Genomic DNA, 17,887 nt, shown 5'->3' with positions numbered 1-17,887 from the left:
CTATTCCCTTCATAATTTTAAATGTTTTGATAATATCCCCCTCACCCATTCTTCTAAATTCCAATGGTATAGTCCCAGTTGAAATGGGCTACCCCTTTAACAAGGTTATGTTGTCCTTGGATTTTTTCAGGAGGTCGTAAAGACACAGGTTCCGAAAGGTCTGGGGTTAATCTATTTGAAGAAGTTTTTAAGTTTAAAAAAAACGTGCGCAATGAAAGGGGAGTAGCCAGTTCACCCAGCTCAGCCTTTCTCTGGTTTGGTTTGGTTTGATTTTAGTAGTCTGGCTGTTCACTGAAAGCAGTCAGTCAGTTGTGAAGCTACTGGACCCAAAGAAGCAGGTCCATGCTGATCCTCCCTCTCTCTGACATCTCTCGTGTAAGACTCTGTGTTTGATTTTACTTTTTGTGCCAAGGGGTGTTTTTGGGGACTGTTGCAAGTATTTGGAACAGCATCATTAAGTTGGGAGAGTCTGTAGGATTTTCAGATTGATGTTTTATTCTGTATTCTGCTCTCTTTTGTTTGTATTTCATTTGGTAATCCTGCAAATAAATTCTGTTTTGTTTAAAACCTATGCTGTGTCTGCCCTCTGGGACAACTTCTACCCAGATGCCTTTCTATTTCTTCCCTGATTATTGATTCAAGCATTTTCCCCACTGCAGTATCTAACAGGCCTATAGTTACCCGCCTTTTGTCTCCCTCCTGTTTTAAACAGTGGTGTCATATTTGCTGTTTTCCAATCTGCCAGAACCACCCCAGAGACCAGCAAATTTTGGAAAATTACCACGAGCGCATTTGCTAATTTCCCCACCCTCTCTTTTTGTACGCTGGGATGCCTTCCATCAGGGCCCTATTAGCTTGCCCAACACTACCTCTTTAGTGATAATGATCGTTTGTAGGTCCCTTACCTGTTCTAGCCTCCTTGTCATCAATTATTCGCACGTTATTTGTATTTTCCACTGTGAAGATTGACACAAACAAACCGGTTCAACGCCTCGGCCATTTCCTTATTTCCCATTATTACATCGCCCTTCTCATTCTCTGAAAGACCAATGTTTACCTTTGTCACTCTTTCTCATTTCATAAATCGAAAGAGACTTTTGCTGTCTGTTTCTATATTCCGAGCCAGTTTACTCTCATAATGCATCTTACTTCTCTTTATAGCATTTTTTTCTTGGCTTTCTGTTGACCTTCAAAGATTTTTCAATTCCTTAGTTTCCCACTAAGCTTTGCCACTTTGTAAGCATTTGCTTTCAATTTGATACCCTTCTTTATTTGTTTAGTTATCCATGGGTAATTATTCCTTTTCCTACAGTCCTTCCTTATCACGTTTGCTGAGCCCTGTGAAAAATCACTTTGGAAGTCCTCCACTGTTCCACACTAGTCCCACCATATATTCTTTGCTCCCAGTTTACTGTCTTCAATCCATTGCAGTCTCCTTTCTTTAAGCATAAGACACCAGTATTGGATTTTACCTTCACACCTCCAACTGAATTGTAAATTTAACTATTCTGTGATTACTCCTTCCAAGAGGATCCTGAACTATGAGATCATCAATTATTCCTGTCTCATTAAATAGGACCAGATCTAGGATAACTTGCTTCCACGTGGGGTCCATTATATTCTTTTCAAGGAAACTATCGCAGAGACATTCAATGAACTTCTCAAGGCTGCCTAGACCAACTTAGTTTGACCACTCAATATGTGGATTAAAATCCCCTGTGATAATTGCGATATCATTTTTACATGCATCAGTTATTTCTTTGTCTACTGCCCACCCCACTGTGACGTTATTGTTTGGTGGCCTATAGACCATGCCTATCAGTGACTTTTTCCCCTATTTTGAATTGATTGATTCAACCATTTTCTCCACAGAATCTATATCATGTCTCACTACCGCTCTGATGTCATCCTTATGTCATCATCACCCCCACATATCAGAACATAAGAATATAATGTTTCTGATTTACAGCATCCATAAGTTCATAAATTTATAAGACACCGGCCCATCGAGTCTGCACTGCCATTTGATCATGGCTGATATGCTCCTCACCTCCATTTTCCTGCCTTCTCCCCATATCCCTTCAACCCATTACCAATTAAAAATCTGTCTAATTCCTCCTTACATTTACTCACTGTCCCAGCAACCACTGAACTCTGGGGTAGCAAATTCCACAATTCTTTAGGTTTTCGTAAGAATGTAAGAACTAAGAGCGGGAGTAGGCAAGTCCGCTCCTCAAGCCTGTCCGCTTTTTGATACGATCATAGCTAATCTTATTGCAGCAGAAAATATTCTCTCTTGAAATAATTCAAAATTGGAAGAACAAATTCTACAAGTGTATTGCTAAGTTTGATTGGACAGGCTATGAAAATCTCTCACATCCACCATTATGCTTTACTGAAACGTAGTGACAGCTCTGCTCGCAGTCTCATGTCTAATGCATAAGACTTTTCAGATATGGCATTCTATTAAGATAAATGACAGATCTGTCACAGAAATCATCCACTATCCCTATTTTGTGCGTCAGCTGGAGGGCCCTGCACATCAAGCCACAAAGTACCACTTGCATTGAAAGGCAAACTCAAGCTATTTCATCAACATATCTTTGCTGACTGGTTGTCACTCAGCTACCACTGTTACACCTCCATGGCCAGGAAGCAAAATGTAAAAACTAAAGAGAAGAGACTTTCATGTCTAAATACAAATACATGCACATATGTACATAGCTGCACACACATGCAGAGCACATACATTGACGTACACAAACACACTCGCAAACACACACACGATAGAGTTGGGTCACTTGACCCGAGATTTCTCTCCATAGATACTGCCAGACCTGCTGAACTTTTCCAGCAAGTTCCACTGAGCATCTCCCCTGACTAACAGCATAGACATAAACTACGTGATCATTTCAGATTTGTTGTTTACTGGATCTTCCTAACTTGCTGAGGGAAGTAAAGTGTGACTCACCTTTGCAGGCCATGTACAGATACCAATACCATAATGCCACAAAGAACATGAACAGTCGCAGTTTGTTGGTTTTGTATCATTGAATACACATTTTTCTCCCCTTTTCGAGAATACAAGCAGAGCCCGAGTGCCAAATTGGCCCCATTTTGGAGTCTGCTTGTACGCAATGAATCATCATAGAAGAATCATTGAATCCCTACAGTGCGAAAGCAGGCTGTTCAGCCCATCATGTCCACACTGACCCTCTGAAGAGCATCCCATCTAGACTCACTCCCTCTGCTCTAACTCTGTGACCCTGTGCTTCCCATGGCTAATCCACCTGGCCTACACATCCATGGATACTATGGGCAATTTACCATGGCCAAACTACTTAAACTGCACATCTTCCTGTGGGAGGAAACTGGAGCACCCAGAGGAAATCCACACAGACATGGGGAGAATGTGCAAACAGCTGAACATCAATTCAGCATCAGGAGGTGAAGAAGTCAATGTTTCGGGTGTAGCCCTTCTTCAGAACTTTGGCCGACACCCGAAACATTGATTTCTCCACCTTCTGATGCTGCTGGGCTCGCTGTATTCTTCCTGCTTGTCTACCCAGAAGGATATGGGCAGTGGGTGTATGAAAACACCACGATTTATCCTCTAAGCCCCACATTGTCCTGACTTGGAACTGTGTCTCCATTCCCTCACTGTCACTGGGTCCAACTCCTGGAACACCCTTTCTAATAGCACTGTAGGGTTTTCCTGCATCAGGTGGACTGCAGCAATGCAACACCCACACCCGATGGAAGATTAAAACAATGTCTGAGCTTTTAGGTTCCTTCCAGTCATGGTTTTGTTCTGTACTGAGAACTCACTGAGCCATCTGATCATCATTGGTGGGTTTCTTTTTCTCCTACTCATCATTTCTCTGCCACCTCCTGACGGCATTTACTTTGTTTCAGGGCATGTTATCATGAGCACCAGCATCCACCGTTTACTGTTCCTGAGTGGCTGCTATTCACGTACGAGCTTTGGTGGTCATGAAGAGAATTTTTCTTACAAATTGAGCATGGGATGTGGGCGTTGCTGGTCAGGGCACCTTCCCAAACTGACATTCGAGAAGACTGAACAAGAAGCAGACTGAACCTTCAGAAAGGATAGGAATCCTTGCTAATCCTCCCTCCCACAACAGAGGGGCGCTGAGGACTATTGGGAAACCCACTTCAGATTTCCTGTCTGGGACCATGTTATAGACAATAGACAATAGATGTAGGAGTAGGCCATTCTGACCTTTGAGCCAGCACCACCATTCATTATGATCATGGCTGATCATCCTTAGTCAGTATCCTGTTCCTGCCTCATCCCCATAACCCTTGATTCCACTATCCTTAAGAGCTCTATCCAACTCTTTCTTGAAAGTATCCAGAGACTTGGCCTCCTCAGCCTTCTGGAGCAGAGCATTCCATACACCCACCACTCTCTGGGTGAAGGAGTTCTAAATGGCCTACCCCTTATTTTTAAACTGTGTCCTCTGGTTCGGGACTCACCCATCTGCGGAAACATGCTTCCTGCCTCCAGAGTGTCCAATCCTTTAATAATCTTATACGTCTCAATCAGATCCCCTCTCAGCCTTCTAAACTCAGCAATGACTGGCACTGAACTTATGACTATCCTGGAGAAAACTAATGAGGAATGTTAAGTAAAGGTTGGCTGTACTTTTAGATTATCAAAGTAAAATCAACCCAAGATGATACTAGAACTTTACACACCTTATTTTATGATATGGAGATGCCGGTGTTGGACTGGGGGATATTACCTGATGTACATCCACTACCTGATGAAGGAGCAACGCGCCGTAAACTAGCGCTTCCAATTAAACCTGTTGGACTAAAACCTGGTTCTAGATTAGTAGTGCTGGAAGAGCATAGCAGTTCAGGCAGCATCTGAGGAGCAGTAAAATCGATGTTTCGGGCAAAAGCCCTTCATCAGGAATAAAGGCAGAGAGCCTGAAGGGTGGAGAGATAAGCTAGAGGAGGGTGGGGGTAGGGAGAAAGAAGCATAGAGTATAATAGGTGAGTGGGGGAGGGGATGAAGGTGATAGGTCGGGGGCGGGGGGGAGGGTGGAGTGGATAGGTGGAAAAGAAGATAGGCAGGTCGGACATGGGGACAGTGCTGAGCTGGAAGTTTGGACCTAGGGTGAGGTGGGGGATGGGGAAATGAGGAAACTGTTGAAGTCCACATTGATGCCCTGGGGTTGAAGTGTTCCGAGGCGGAAGATGAGGCGTTCTTCCTCCAGGCGTCTGGTGGTGAGGGAGCAGCAGTGAAGGAGGCCCAGGAACTCCCAGGGGGAGTTGAAATGTTGGGCCACAGGGCAGTGTGGTTGATTGGTGAGGGTGTCCCGGAGATGTTCCCTAAAGCGCTCTGCTAGGAGGTGTCCAGTCTCCCCAATGTAGAGGAGACTGCATCGGGAGCAATGGATACAATAAATTATATTAGTGGATGTGCAGGTAAAACTTTGATGGATATGGAAGGCTCCTTTAGGGTCTTGGATGGAGATGAGGGAGGAGGTGTGGGCGCAGGTTTTGCAGTTCCTGTGGTGGCAGGGGAAGGTGCCAGGATGGGAGGGTGGGTTGTAGGGGGCGTGGACCTGACCAAGTAGTCACGGAGGGAATGGTCTTTGCGGAAGGCGGAAAGGGGTGGGGAGGGAAATATATCCCTGGTGGTGGGGTCTTTTTGGAGGTGGCGGAAATGTCGGTGGATGATTTGGTTTATGCGAAGGTTGGTAGGGTGGAAGGTGAGCACCAGGGGCGTTCTGTCCTTGTTACGGTTGGAGGGGTGGGGTCTGAGGGCGGAGGTGCAGGATGCGGATGAGATGCGTTGGGAGGCATCTTCAACTATGTGGGAAGGGAAATTGCAGTCTCTAAAGAAGGAGGCCATCTGGTGTGTTCTGTGGTGGAACTGCTCCTCCTGGGAGCAGATACGGCGGAGGCGGAGGAATTGAGAATACGAGATGGCATTTTTGCAAGAGGTAGGGTGGGAAGAGGTGTAATCCAGGTATCTGTGGGAGTCGGCGGGTTTGTAAAAAATGTCAGTGTCAAGTCGGTCGTCATTAATGGAGGTGGAGAGGTCCAGGAAGGGGAGGGAGGTGTCAGAGATGGTCCAGGTAAATTTAAGGTCAGGGTGGAATGTGTTAGTGAAGTTGATGAATTGCTCAACCCCTTCGTGGGAGCACAGGGTGGCGCAAATGCAGTCATCAACGTAGTGGAGGAAGAGGTGGGGAGTGGTGCCGGTGTAATTACGGAAGATCGACTGTCCTACGTAGCCAACAAAGAGACAGGCATAGCTGGGACCCATACGTGTGCCCATGGCTACCCTTTGGTCTGGAGGAAGTGGAAGGATTTGAAGGAGAAATTGTTAAGGGTGAGGACCAGTTCGGCCAAACGAATGAGAGTGTCGGTGGAAGGGTACTGTTGGGAACATCAGGAGAGGAAAAAAACGGAGGGCTTGGAGGCCCTGGTCACGGTGGATGGAGGTGTAGAGGGATTGGCTATCCATGGTGAAGATGAGGCGTTGGGGGCCGGGGAAACGGAAGTCTTGGAGGAGGTGGAGGGCGTGGGTGGTGTATCGAACCTGGTGTTGTGTGATTTTTAACTTTGTACACCTTTGACTCAGTGCAGTGTATGTAAGCCCGTGTTAGCAGAATGGTGCTTTTTTTTAATGTCTGCTGATTTTACCCACATGTTTGGCAGCCTCACAAACATGTTGCTGGCACATTCCTTGAGTGTCTGTCTTCACCAAATGCTATCATTTGATCTATATGCCCTAGGGTATGGCATCACTGTTGGATACATAACATGCAAATGCAACTGGGTGCAGCTATGTTTGGCACAACAAGAAATTCAGAGTTTAGCCCTGTGCTCCCATCTATCAGTCAGTTACTTGTAGATATTTGATTTACTTTAAATCACTTAAGTCTCACGTAAAGCAGACGGGAAATCGTTTCCACTTTAAATTGGGTCGAGACTGTTCCTTCCTGAGACATCTGTTCATGGAGCTTTTGACACTGTGACATTCACATGCATGCTCACACCATCAATCACTTCCCGGTCCCTTAAAGGGACGACGGACTGCAGCCTGGAGAGGGAGCACGCCTGTTTGTCAACTTTATTGCAATGACATTCTTGCAATCCAAAGATACACTTCAGCATGGTCACTTTCAGCACAGTTTATTATTTTGCAAAGAGGATAAAAGATTTGCAGCTGGCCTTAAAGAAAGCAGCATGTAGAAACACTAACCAGTGGAGTCACAGTCTGTAGGCTCAGTTCTTTAATTTTTAAAGGAAAAAATCGTGATAAACTGAAATAAATCAGCAATTCTTCCACTCAGGCTAAGTACACTCATATATCTTCAATCCATAATTTTCCTGATTTAACAATCCATCACTTATTTATGAAGCAGGCTTAGCTTGCACTAATAATGAGGGCACGGTAAGAAAATGTAAATTTTGGGGACTCTTGTTCAGTGACAATGTCCCTATTTCTGGACCAGGAGGACCCAAGTTCAAATCCCACCTGCTCCAGAGGAATGTAACTGCATCTCTGAACAGGCTGATTAGGAAAATACCGAGAAAGTGTAACCTGCAAAAGAGCCTCTTAGCTGTTAGAATCCCACCACCAGCTCTCAGCTTTGAATTGCAAAATATACAACACATAGAACAGAACTCTTACACTTGCAAGAAGCGTGTCCAGCTGCAGCTCTTGTTTGACGGCTCTGGAGCTGTAGATGGGCCCACTGTGGAACATCCGCAATGCTGAGGAGATTGCGGATAGCACGTTTAGTGAACTGGTCACACCACAGGTTAAGATTGCTGAGGGAGACAGTGAATGGGTGACCAGAAGACAGAAGAAGAGTAGGAAGGCAGTGCAGGTGTCCCCTGCGGTCATCTCCCTCCAAAACAGGTATAACGTTTTGGATACTGTTGGGGGAGTTGGCTCACGAGGGGAGGGCAGCAGTTGCCAAGATCATGGCATCGTGGCAGGCTCTGCTGCTCAGAAGGGCGGGAAAAAGACTTGTAGGGCCATAGTCATAGGGGATTCCATTGTGAGGGGAGTAGCTAGGCGGTTCTGTGGCCGAAAACGGGACTCCCGGATGGTATGTTGCCTCCTATGTGTTGCTCGGGTCAGGGATGTCCCCAATCGGTTGCAGAGCATTTTAAAAGGGGTGGGTGAACAGCCAGTTGTCTTGGTGCATATAGGCACCAACGATATAAGTAGAAGACGAGATGAGGTCCTGAAACAGGAATTCAGGGAGTGAGGAGAGAAGTTAAAGAGGAGGACCTTGAAGGTAGTGATCTCGGGATTACTACCAGTGCCACGTGCTAGCCAGCGTAGAAATAAAAAAATGGGCAGGATGAACACGTGGCTTGAGAGATGGTGTAGGAGAGAGGGGTTCAGATTTGTTGGACATTGGGACCGGTTCTGGGGAAGGTGGGACTATCACAAAATGGACGGTCTAGATCTGTACCAGACTGGAACCAATGTCCTTGGGGGAGGTTTTGCTGTTAGGGAGGTTTTAAACTAATGTGGCAGGGGAATGGGAACCAGACGAGAATAGAAGTAGGCAGTGAGGTGGAGACTGTAAGAATCATGAAGATAGCATTACTAAAGGGAAGAGTAGGCAGAGAGCAGATAAGCGCAAAAGAACTGGTGGCCTGAAATGCATCTACTTTGATGCAAGGAGTATAGTGTGTAAGGCAGATGAACTTAGGGCTTGGATTGGTGATTGGGAGTATGACTTTATTGCAATCACAGAGACTTGATTGAAGGAAGGGCATGATGATTGGTAATTAAATGTTCCAGGATATAGATGCTTCCGACAGGACAGGGAGGGAAGTAAAAGGGGGGGTGGAGTTCCATTGCTCGTCAAGGACAATATCACGGCTGTGCTAAAGGAGCACACTATGGAGAGCTTAGGTAGTGAGGCATTATGGGTGGAGCTGAGAAATAAGAAGGGTGCAGATACACTGTTGGGGATATATTACAGGCCTCCCAACAGTGAGCATGAGGTAGAAGACCAAATAGGTAAACAGATTATGGAAAGATGTAGAGGCAATAGGGTTGTGGTGATGGGAGATTTTAATTTTCTCAACATTGACTGGGATACACTTAGCATCAGAGGTCTGAATGGGGTAGACTTTGTAAGAAGAGTCCAGGAGAGTTTTCCAGTGCAGTATGTCAATAGTCTGACGAGGGAAGGGGCCATATTGGACCTGGTATTGGGGAATGAGCCAGGACAGGTGGTGCGGTGGGGGATTTCTTTGGGAAAAGTGACCATAATTCTGTAAGTTTTAGAATACTCGTAGATAAAGATGAGAGTGGTCCTAAGGGGAGAGTACTAACCTAGGTCAAGGCCACTTATATCAATATTAGGCAGGAGCTCAGCAACTATTTGAAGGGAAGTCCACATTTGAGATGTGGGAGGCTTTCAAAGATAGGTTAAAGATAATGCAGGATAGACATGTCCTGTTGAAGGCAAAGGATAGGATGGGCAAGATTCGTGATCTGTGGGTGACAGGAGAAATTGTACGACTAGCCAAGAGGAAAAGGGAAGCGTACATAAGGTCCAGGCAGCTAAGAACAGAACGGGCCCTGGTAGAATATCGGAAGAATAGGACAAGTCTTAAACGAGGAATCTAGCGGGCAAAAAGGGGTCATGACATAGCTTTAGTGAGCAGAATTAAGGAGAATGCCAAAGCATTTTATTCTTATATACAAAGCAAGCGGGTAACTAGAGAAAGGATTGGTCCATTAAAGGATAATGAAGGAAGGCTGTGTGTCAAACCTGAGAGAATGGGTGAGTTTCTGAATGATTACTTTGCATCAGTGTTCACTGAGGAGAGGAACATGATGAATATTGAGATTAGAGATAGAAGCTTGATTAGTCTGGATCACGTTGACATAAGTAGGGAAGGTGTGTTGGGTAGGCTAGAGGTTATTAAGGTGGACAAATCCCCAGGACCGGATGGGATCTATCTCAGGTTGCTGAGGGAGGCGAGAGAGGAAATAGCAGGGGCCTTGACAGATATCTTTATGGCATCCGGAAATACAGGTGAGGTGCCGGAGGACTGGAGGGTTGCTCATGTTGTCCCCCTGTACAAGAAGGGTAGTAGGGATATTCCAGGTAACTACAGACCAGTGAGCCTGACGTCAGTGGTGGGAAAGTTGCTGGAGAAGGTAATGAGGAATAGGATCTATTTATATTTAGAAAAGAATGGGCTTATCAGTGATAGGCAACATGGTTTTGTGCGGGAGAGATCGTGCCTTACCAACTTAATAGAGTTCTTCGAGGAAGTGACCAAGTTGATAGATGAAGGAAGGGCTGTTGATGTCATATACATGGACTTTAGTAAGGTGTTTGATAAGGTTCCCCATGGTAGACCAATGGAGAAAGTGAAGTCACATGGTGTGCAGGGTGTTCTAGCTAGGTGGACAAAGAACTGGTTGAGCAACAGGAGACAGAGAGTAGTAGTTGAAGGGAGTTTATCAAAATGGAGAAAGGTGACTAGTGGTGTTCCACAGGAGTCAGTATTGGGGCCACTGTTGTTTGTAATATACATAAATGATCTGGAAGAGAGCACTGTTGGTATGATCAGCAAGTTTGCAGATGACACGAAGATTGGTGGAGTAGCAGAAAGCATAAGGGACTGTCAGAGAATAGAGGAGGATATAGATAGACTGGAGAGTTGGGCAGAAAAGTGGCAGATGGTTTTCAATCCAGAAAAATGTGAGGTGATGCATTTAGGCAAGACTAATTCTAGGGCGAATTATACAATGAAGAGCCTTGGGAAAAGTTGATGGGCAGAGAGATCTGGGAGTGCAGGTCCATTGTACCCTGAAGGTTGCTGCACAGGTGGGTAGAGTGGTCAAGAAGGCATATAGTATGATTGCTTTCATTGGACAGGATATTGAGTATAAGAGCTGGCAAGTCATGTTAAAATTATACAAGACATTGGTTCGGCCGTATTTAGAATACTGTGTACAGTTCTGGTCGCTACATTACCAAAAGGATGTGGACACTTTGGACAGGGTGCAGAGAAGGTTTACGAGGATGTTGCTGAATATTCCTGGTATGGAAGGTGCTAGCTATGAACAGAGGTTGAGTAGGTTAGTTTTATTTTCATTAGAAAAAAGGAGATTGAGGGGGGACCTGATTGAGGTTTACAAAATCATGAAGAGTACAGACAGGGTGGATAGAGACAAGCTTTTTCCCAGGGTGAAGGATTCAATAACGAGAGGTCACACTTTCAAGGTGAGAGGTGGACAGTTTAAGGGGGATACACGCGGTAAGTACTTCACACAGAAGGTGGTGGGCGTTTGGAACGCATTGCCAGCAGAGGTGGTAGAGGCAGGCATGGTAGATTCATTTAAGATGTGTCTGGACAGATGCATGAGTAGGTGGGGAGCAGAGGGATACAGATGCTTAGGAATTGACCGACAGGTTTAGACAGTACATTTGGATCAGCTCAGGCTTGGAGGGCCGAAGGACCTGTTCCTGGACTGTAAATCTTCTTTGTTCTTTGAACTGGTGGAAACAAAACAGAAGTTGCTGGAAAAACTCAGCAAATCTTGCAGCATCTGTGGAGAGAAGTCAGAGTTAATATTCCTCAGATCTGGTGGAAATATTTCCTCAGCTTTGCAAAAATATTTGTGGCAATTACACACCAAAAATAACCAATGGAAGGAAAAAATGCTTAAAGAAATGCAGAGGCTGGAGGTAAATTCCTAACTTGCTGAGGTGATCCTTCATTTCATGATGTATACTTCAAGGTAATGGTGATGGCAACAGGAAAGTGGGGGTGGGGAAAGGGAGAAGCATGACCTGAGTAAAGCCTGACAGGTAAATTGCTTCATTTTCTGTGAGTGATGTTCAAGAAGTGAACATCTATTTGCTGCTGACAGCCGTGCGTGGAGAAATCTCCATGAGTTCATTTTTGTTTCTAAGTCTGTAACAGCCACTAATGAGAAAAGAATGACACTCGTCAAATTTACAAAGTCAAAATATAAAATGTCAGAATTTATAGAACATAAGACAGTCTTTACTTGGATTTTTAAGGCTGGCAAATATTTTCTGTATTATGATTTCATTTCTCGTTTGGTTTATTCCGTTTACATGTTAAATGCCTAGAGGTTTGCAGAGAAATATTCCTATCTTGATTACTTCATTTTATAGTAGTGACTATGTTTCAAAACTATTTTGTTGCCTGAGTAACACATTAGGATGGCCCGAGTACATAGAATTGAAATATAGAACCCCATGGCTTTGAATGAGATCATTCAGCCCATTGCGTGTCTGCCAGCTGTTTTAAAGAGTTTTTCTATTTACTCCTCACTCCACTTGCCACCCCTCTCGTCATCACCAACAAGAGTGGCAAGTTAATCCCTTACAAGCATGTTTTGAATTGCCTTTTCAAAGCTCCTGTAACACCTAATTCTGTCACCCTTTCAGGAAACACTTGATGAAAGGCGCTATAAAAATGCAAGTTCTTTTTTTTAACTTCACCATTGGCAGATAAACCCTAAATCAGAATGCCAATATCTGTCAGTGTCAGCAGCTTGAGATAAATGTGAATTGACTGAAATATTGATTCCAATCTTACATGGGACCCCTGAGACTCTATGGAATACACCTGAGTCAATGACAAAGATAAAAACTTGGATATTTCTGTGCTGGAGAAGATATGTTAAACTCTGGTGGGATCGACTCTTTATCCTCAGTATACTCCTGACTAAAGGTCACACATAGATCCAAACAAGTACAATATCAACAACAACACCTTGCATTTCTCTAACGACAGTTATGAATGCACTATCCAAGCTACCACAGTGACTACAATTCATAACTAAGTAATTGGCTGTAAAGTGTTTCGGGACATTCTGAGGTTGAGAAATTATAATGAATTACTTTCATTTTGAGTCAACTTGTGCTGCAGGAGCAAAAACTCAGTGAACATTGTAAAAAGTCAGGGTACAAGGAGGTTCAAAGGTGCCACAGTTGCTGGGAAGGAGAATATGGGCTGGTCACGTTGTGGGGCTTGGCACCTGGAGGTTTTATACCAGTCACCTGTCATGCCTTCCTGAGACTGGAGGGAACACCTTCTGTCTGTTGGTTTCCTGTGTTTCCATGATCCGTGGTTTGTTTGTTTGTAAAGGTCGTCCTTTTCCTTCCATCCTTGAGTGAGGTGCCTCACTGCAGCCTCTCCTATCCTGCAGTGAGAATTCCAGGCAAAAGTGAAATACTCACATAGGGCCTTGGTTGGTCTCCTACCTAACACTGCGGTTTCTACTGCCCAAGAATCCAGATGGCGGTGAGGCCTCAGAACACCAGCCTTCTCAACTAGAAATCCTTCCTTTGACATAAATAGATGCAACGTCCATAATCTTAACCGCCTCCCCTCTGCCAAACCCCCTCATCAAACCTCCATCCTGTCAAACAACCCTCTCCCAGTCGAGGGAGTGAGTTAGGTTCCTGAGCCAAAAATGGATCTTTTTTTTATTTTGGGAGTAAAATGAGAAGGTTGAGCCAAATGTTTTCAAGCCATACTGTGCCAAACTTGAGTTTACACTCGCAACTCCTATAAAGTGACCACAATCAATGGTGATGTGTATACAACTAGGTTAGGGGTTATGATGAAGGGGAGACGGGGCTGACTCTTGATCGCCTCTCCAAGTTGGGAAAGGTTATGATACTCATTGACTTGATAGGTTTACCCAAATAGGTGCACTCTCTCAGGTACAAAACTGAAGGGAATCCAATACCTGCGAGATTGTTCTTCAATGCGAGTTGGCACCCTCAATATAGAAGGTCGGAAAATCTTACATAGAAAATCAACCATAGTCGGGTTAAAAGGATGGCATTGTCTAAGAGACAGCAGCATAGAAATTCAGGCATGCTCATTATTGGGTACGCGGGGGGGCCCGAATTTAGAAATATTTTTAATCAACTTGTTCAGACATATAATGACACACCATTGAAGCAGGTGGGACTTGAAGTCAGCCCTCCTGGGCCAGAGTTATGAGTGCTACCACGGTGCCGCAAAAGCCTTTAGCTCACTGTGGAAAATTGCTGCTGTGACTCAGACTCGATCTGAGGTTTATGTAGTCACAATGCCGAGTACCGACAGTGTAGCGTCACTGTGACACAGAACAGTTGCTAAGGGACCAGTGATTATAAGCTGGATCTGAATGATGCAGTTTGACACTGCACCAATACTGGGTGTCAGATTTCATTGCAATGGAATAGAAAAGAGGAAACCAAGATTGGTCAAATCGGTTTGATCAAAATCCTGGAATTGCCTCTCTAACGCTATTGTGGGTCTACCAACAGCACACAAACTACAGCGGTTCAAGAAGGCAGCTCACCATCACCTTCTCAAGGGCAACCAGGGATGGGCAATAAATGGTGGCCCAGCCAGTGACACCCATATCCCATGAATGAATAAAAGAAAATGAATCGCAGCAGCCTCCAGAGATTTAACACCAGAGTGGGATATGATTGGAAATATGGAATCATGGAGGGATGGATTGGAATCATGTGATTGGGAACGGGTGTGTTTAGAAGATAGGAAAGAGATCTCCTCCCCCAAGTTTCTGCTCTCCCCTGGATTATGCCTTCCACCCCTGTTCCCAGACTATACAGTCAGACCCCCCCCCTTTTCACCAGAGCTGACGTACATGATCCAACTGAAAACATCTCCTACTTCCTCCCCCACCAGCCCACCCACGTACCCTGCAACATACCTCCCAGTTTGGCTCCAGTTTGATCACTGTCGACTAGATGCAGTCCCAGTGATAAGCACAACTCTTGGAGGTGCTGCTGTGACTAGGGAACACTGAGAATATGTAATATCCTGTTCATAGTTGTCTTGGTCTGTCCAGTAATGCTTGGAGGGCACAAAAGTGACAGTCTGCTTTCTTTAAATGTGTACAGATGCTCCACCCAGCTCCAAATTCAGTGTTTCTTTTTTCACATGTGAGATGTGGACACTGCTGAGTGGGCCAACTTTTATTGCCTGTTCCTAGTTTCCCTTGATAAGATGGTGGTGAGCTGCCTTCTTCAACTGTTGCAGTCCATGGTGCTGCAGGTAGACCCACAATGCTGTGAAGGAGGGAATTTTGACCCAGCGGCAATGAAGCAATGACAATATATTTTCCAACTTGGGATGCAAGTGGCTTGGAGGAGAAGTTGCAGGAGGTATTCCCATGCTCCCATGCTGCCCTTATCCTTTTGGATGGAGGTGGTCCTGGGTTTCAAAGGTGCTGTCTAAGGATCACTGGTGAATTGCTGCAGAGCATCTTTTGGTAGTGCACACTGCTGCTACTAAACGTCAGCGGTGGAGGGAGTGGGATGTTTGTGGATGTGGTGCCAATCAAATGGGCTGCTATGTCCTGGATAGTGTCAAGCTTCTTGAGTGTTGTTCACTGGAAGACCAGCAGGTTTTGAGGAAATCGTAGAATCCTTAAATGTGGAAGTGGGCCATTCGGCCCATTGGGTCCACACCATCGCAGATATTTATTTTAATTTGTTTGTTTTGCCCCTTGGAGCAGCCCAAAGATCATGCACCCATATTCTTAGTCAGGCTACAGAATTTCAAATACCTACTCTACCGACAGCAGTCAGCCTTTGCCATCTGGGGGAGCTGGGCAGGCTGGTCAGCCGCCCAGCACATCTAGAGGACATAGAGAAATAAACCCCATCAAAGATCCAAGGGAATGTGGCCCTCTGGGCAGGAAAGGGTTTTGCGGTGCATGAAACAATGAATACATTCCCCACCTGCTCTTGGCTGTCACTTTAAAACACTAGCTGCAAAGATACTTTGGAATGAATGACAAAGGGACGCCCCCAACAGCTGAGTAAAATCATAACAGGACATGTGGGGAGGCACTTAAAGGTCAGTCCATTGACAAGAAAACAACTGTGCACTGAAAGCAAAAGAGAAAAAAGAATGTTCGTCAGGAGACTTGACACCACAGCAGGTCCCTGTGAATTCAAGCAAATCCACCTTCTGCCAAAACACTCAAGCATTAGACCAAAGTAGGAAACCACATTTTCCATCAATGTTTGTCCACTGGCAGAAATAGGAGAAAACAAAAAGGGAAAAGATCGAGCATTATCCCCCTTGAAAAATAATAAATGATTCGGACAGTATGTCCTTTCAAATCTGGCAAGTGTTTTCAAAATATATTGTTACAGAAACAGATGTTTCCATTGCAAAATGGCCATTTACTGTTGGACAAATCATCTCAACTTTATTAAGCAATTGCTTGGTGTAACAGGCATTTATGTACTTTCTTCCTGGTTAACACCAGCAGCAAGTATAATTTTAAAAGCAGGAGATTTCTTTAAAAATGCATTCACAGGATGAGGGCGTGGCAAGCCACTTATTGCCCATCCCTAATTGCCCAGAGGGCAGTTAAGAGTCAACCACATTACTGAAGAGAGAAATCATTGGCATTATTAAGCCCTTCATTTCAGATTTCAGAAAAAAAGACTTCAGAATGTTCCACATACAAGAATTATTTTAGTTTTAGAGTCACTATTATGTTACTCCAAGAAGCACCCATTGTTCAGGGTACAGAAAAACTATGACTAAAGATTACAAATAATAATAAGGGTGAATGATTTACAGACTGCTGCCAGGGACACAAACTAAAGTAAACATCTGCCCAAAATTTGCTCATCTTCCAATGCAGAGTTCTCCGTGACTGAATGCTGCAGGCGTTTATGACATTCCAAGATTCCAGGACTATGTACTGAGGGATGCACTAAAGCGTGGGGCAGCTGCCACAAAGATACAGTAACGGAATGGCCTCTGTCGAAGGCCCTTCAACCATAGCCCATAGGCTGCACACTGTGAAAGGCTGTATGTTTGACACACATTCATTATAGAAGCAAAGCAGGAGAATTAATATTCTTTTCTGAATGTTTCACATTTGGTGTAATGAACATTATAAATACTGTATTGTCTGCAATTATAAATATAATGAGGAACGTGAAGTGTTACTTCAACTGATTTGTTTCACACCTTATGTAATGTTGACTTTGAATTGTTGTGTAATGCATTTTTATAAATGTATGGAATAAAGTATAACTTTGGGAAAAAAAATGAATGAGAGATTGATCTGTTTTTGGTGGCGCTGATTAATGGAGTATGCAGGACACCTGTGCCTGATGGAACTCTTAAAGTGCACTTGAACCCCAAGGACAAGCAGATGGGGCTTCAGTTTAATGTCTCATTGTGAGGATAATTGCCATCGAGAGTACAATTGTTTGGAAACAGTGACAGAGACATTTCCAGAAATAAATTGGATGGGTAAAAGAAAATCACCTTCTCTGCTCTTCATCGCCATCCAGTTTATCAGATGAATGGCCGGGGGTGGGGGGGGGTTGTTGTGGGGGGGGGTTGTTGTGGGGAGTGGCTGTTATGGGGGTTCAGGACTTTGCTTGAATAGATGTTAAACTCTTTCTTTCAGAGATAAGTGGTTTAACCTGTGTTTTAGGATTCCTTAAAAGGGGTCTAACTCAATGACATGCGGAAATTTTTCCAGCATACATTGGTGTCCTATATTGAGAGGTAAAAACAATGACTGCAGATGCTGGAAACCAGATTCTGGATTAGTGGTGCTGGAAGAGCACAGCAGTTCAGGCAACATCCAAAGAGCAGTAAAATCGATGTTTCGGGAAAAAGCCCTTCACCAGGATGGGAGGGTGGGTTGTAGGGGGGGCGTGGACCTGACCAGATACTCATGGAGGGAACGGTCTTTGCGGAAAGTGGAAAAAGATGGGGAAGGAAATATATCACTGGTGGTGGGGTCTTTTTGGAGGTGGCGGAAATGTCGGCAGATGACTTGGTTTATGCGAAGGTTAGTAGGGTGGAA

This window comes from Chiloscyllium plagiosum, unplaced genomic scaffold (genome assembly GCF_037043375.1).
Source record: "Chiloscyllium plagiosum isolate Xiang-an unplaced genomic scaffold, Cpla_swu_hap1 HiC_scaffold_28, whole genome shotgun sequence".
Lineage (NCBI taxonomy): Eukaryota > Metazoa > Chordata > Chondrichthyes > Orectolobiformes > Hemiscylliidae > Chiloscyllium > Chiloscyllium plagiosum.
Note: the sequence above shows the minus strand (reverse complement) of the source record.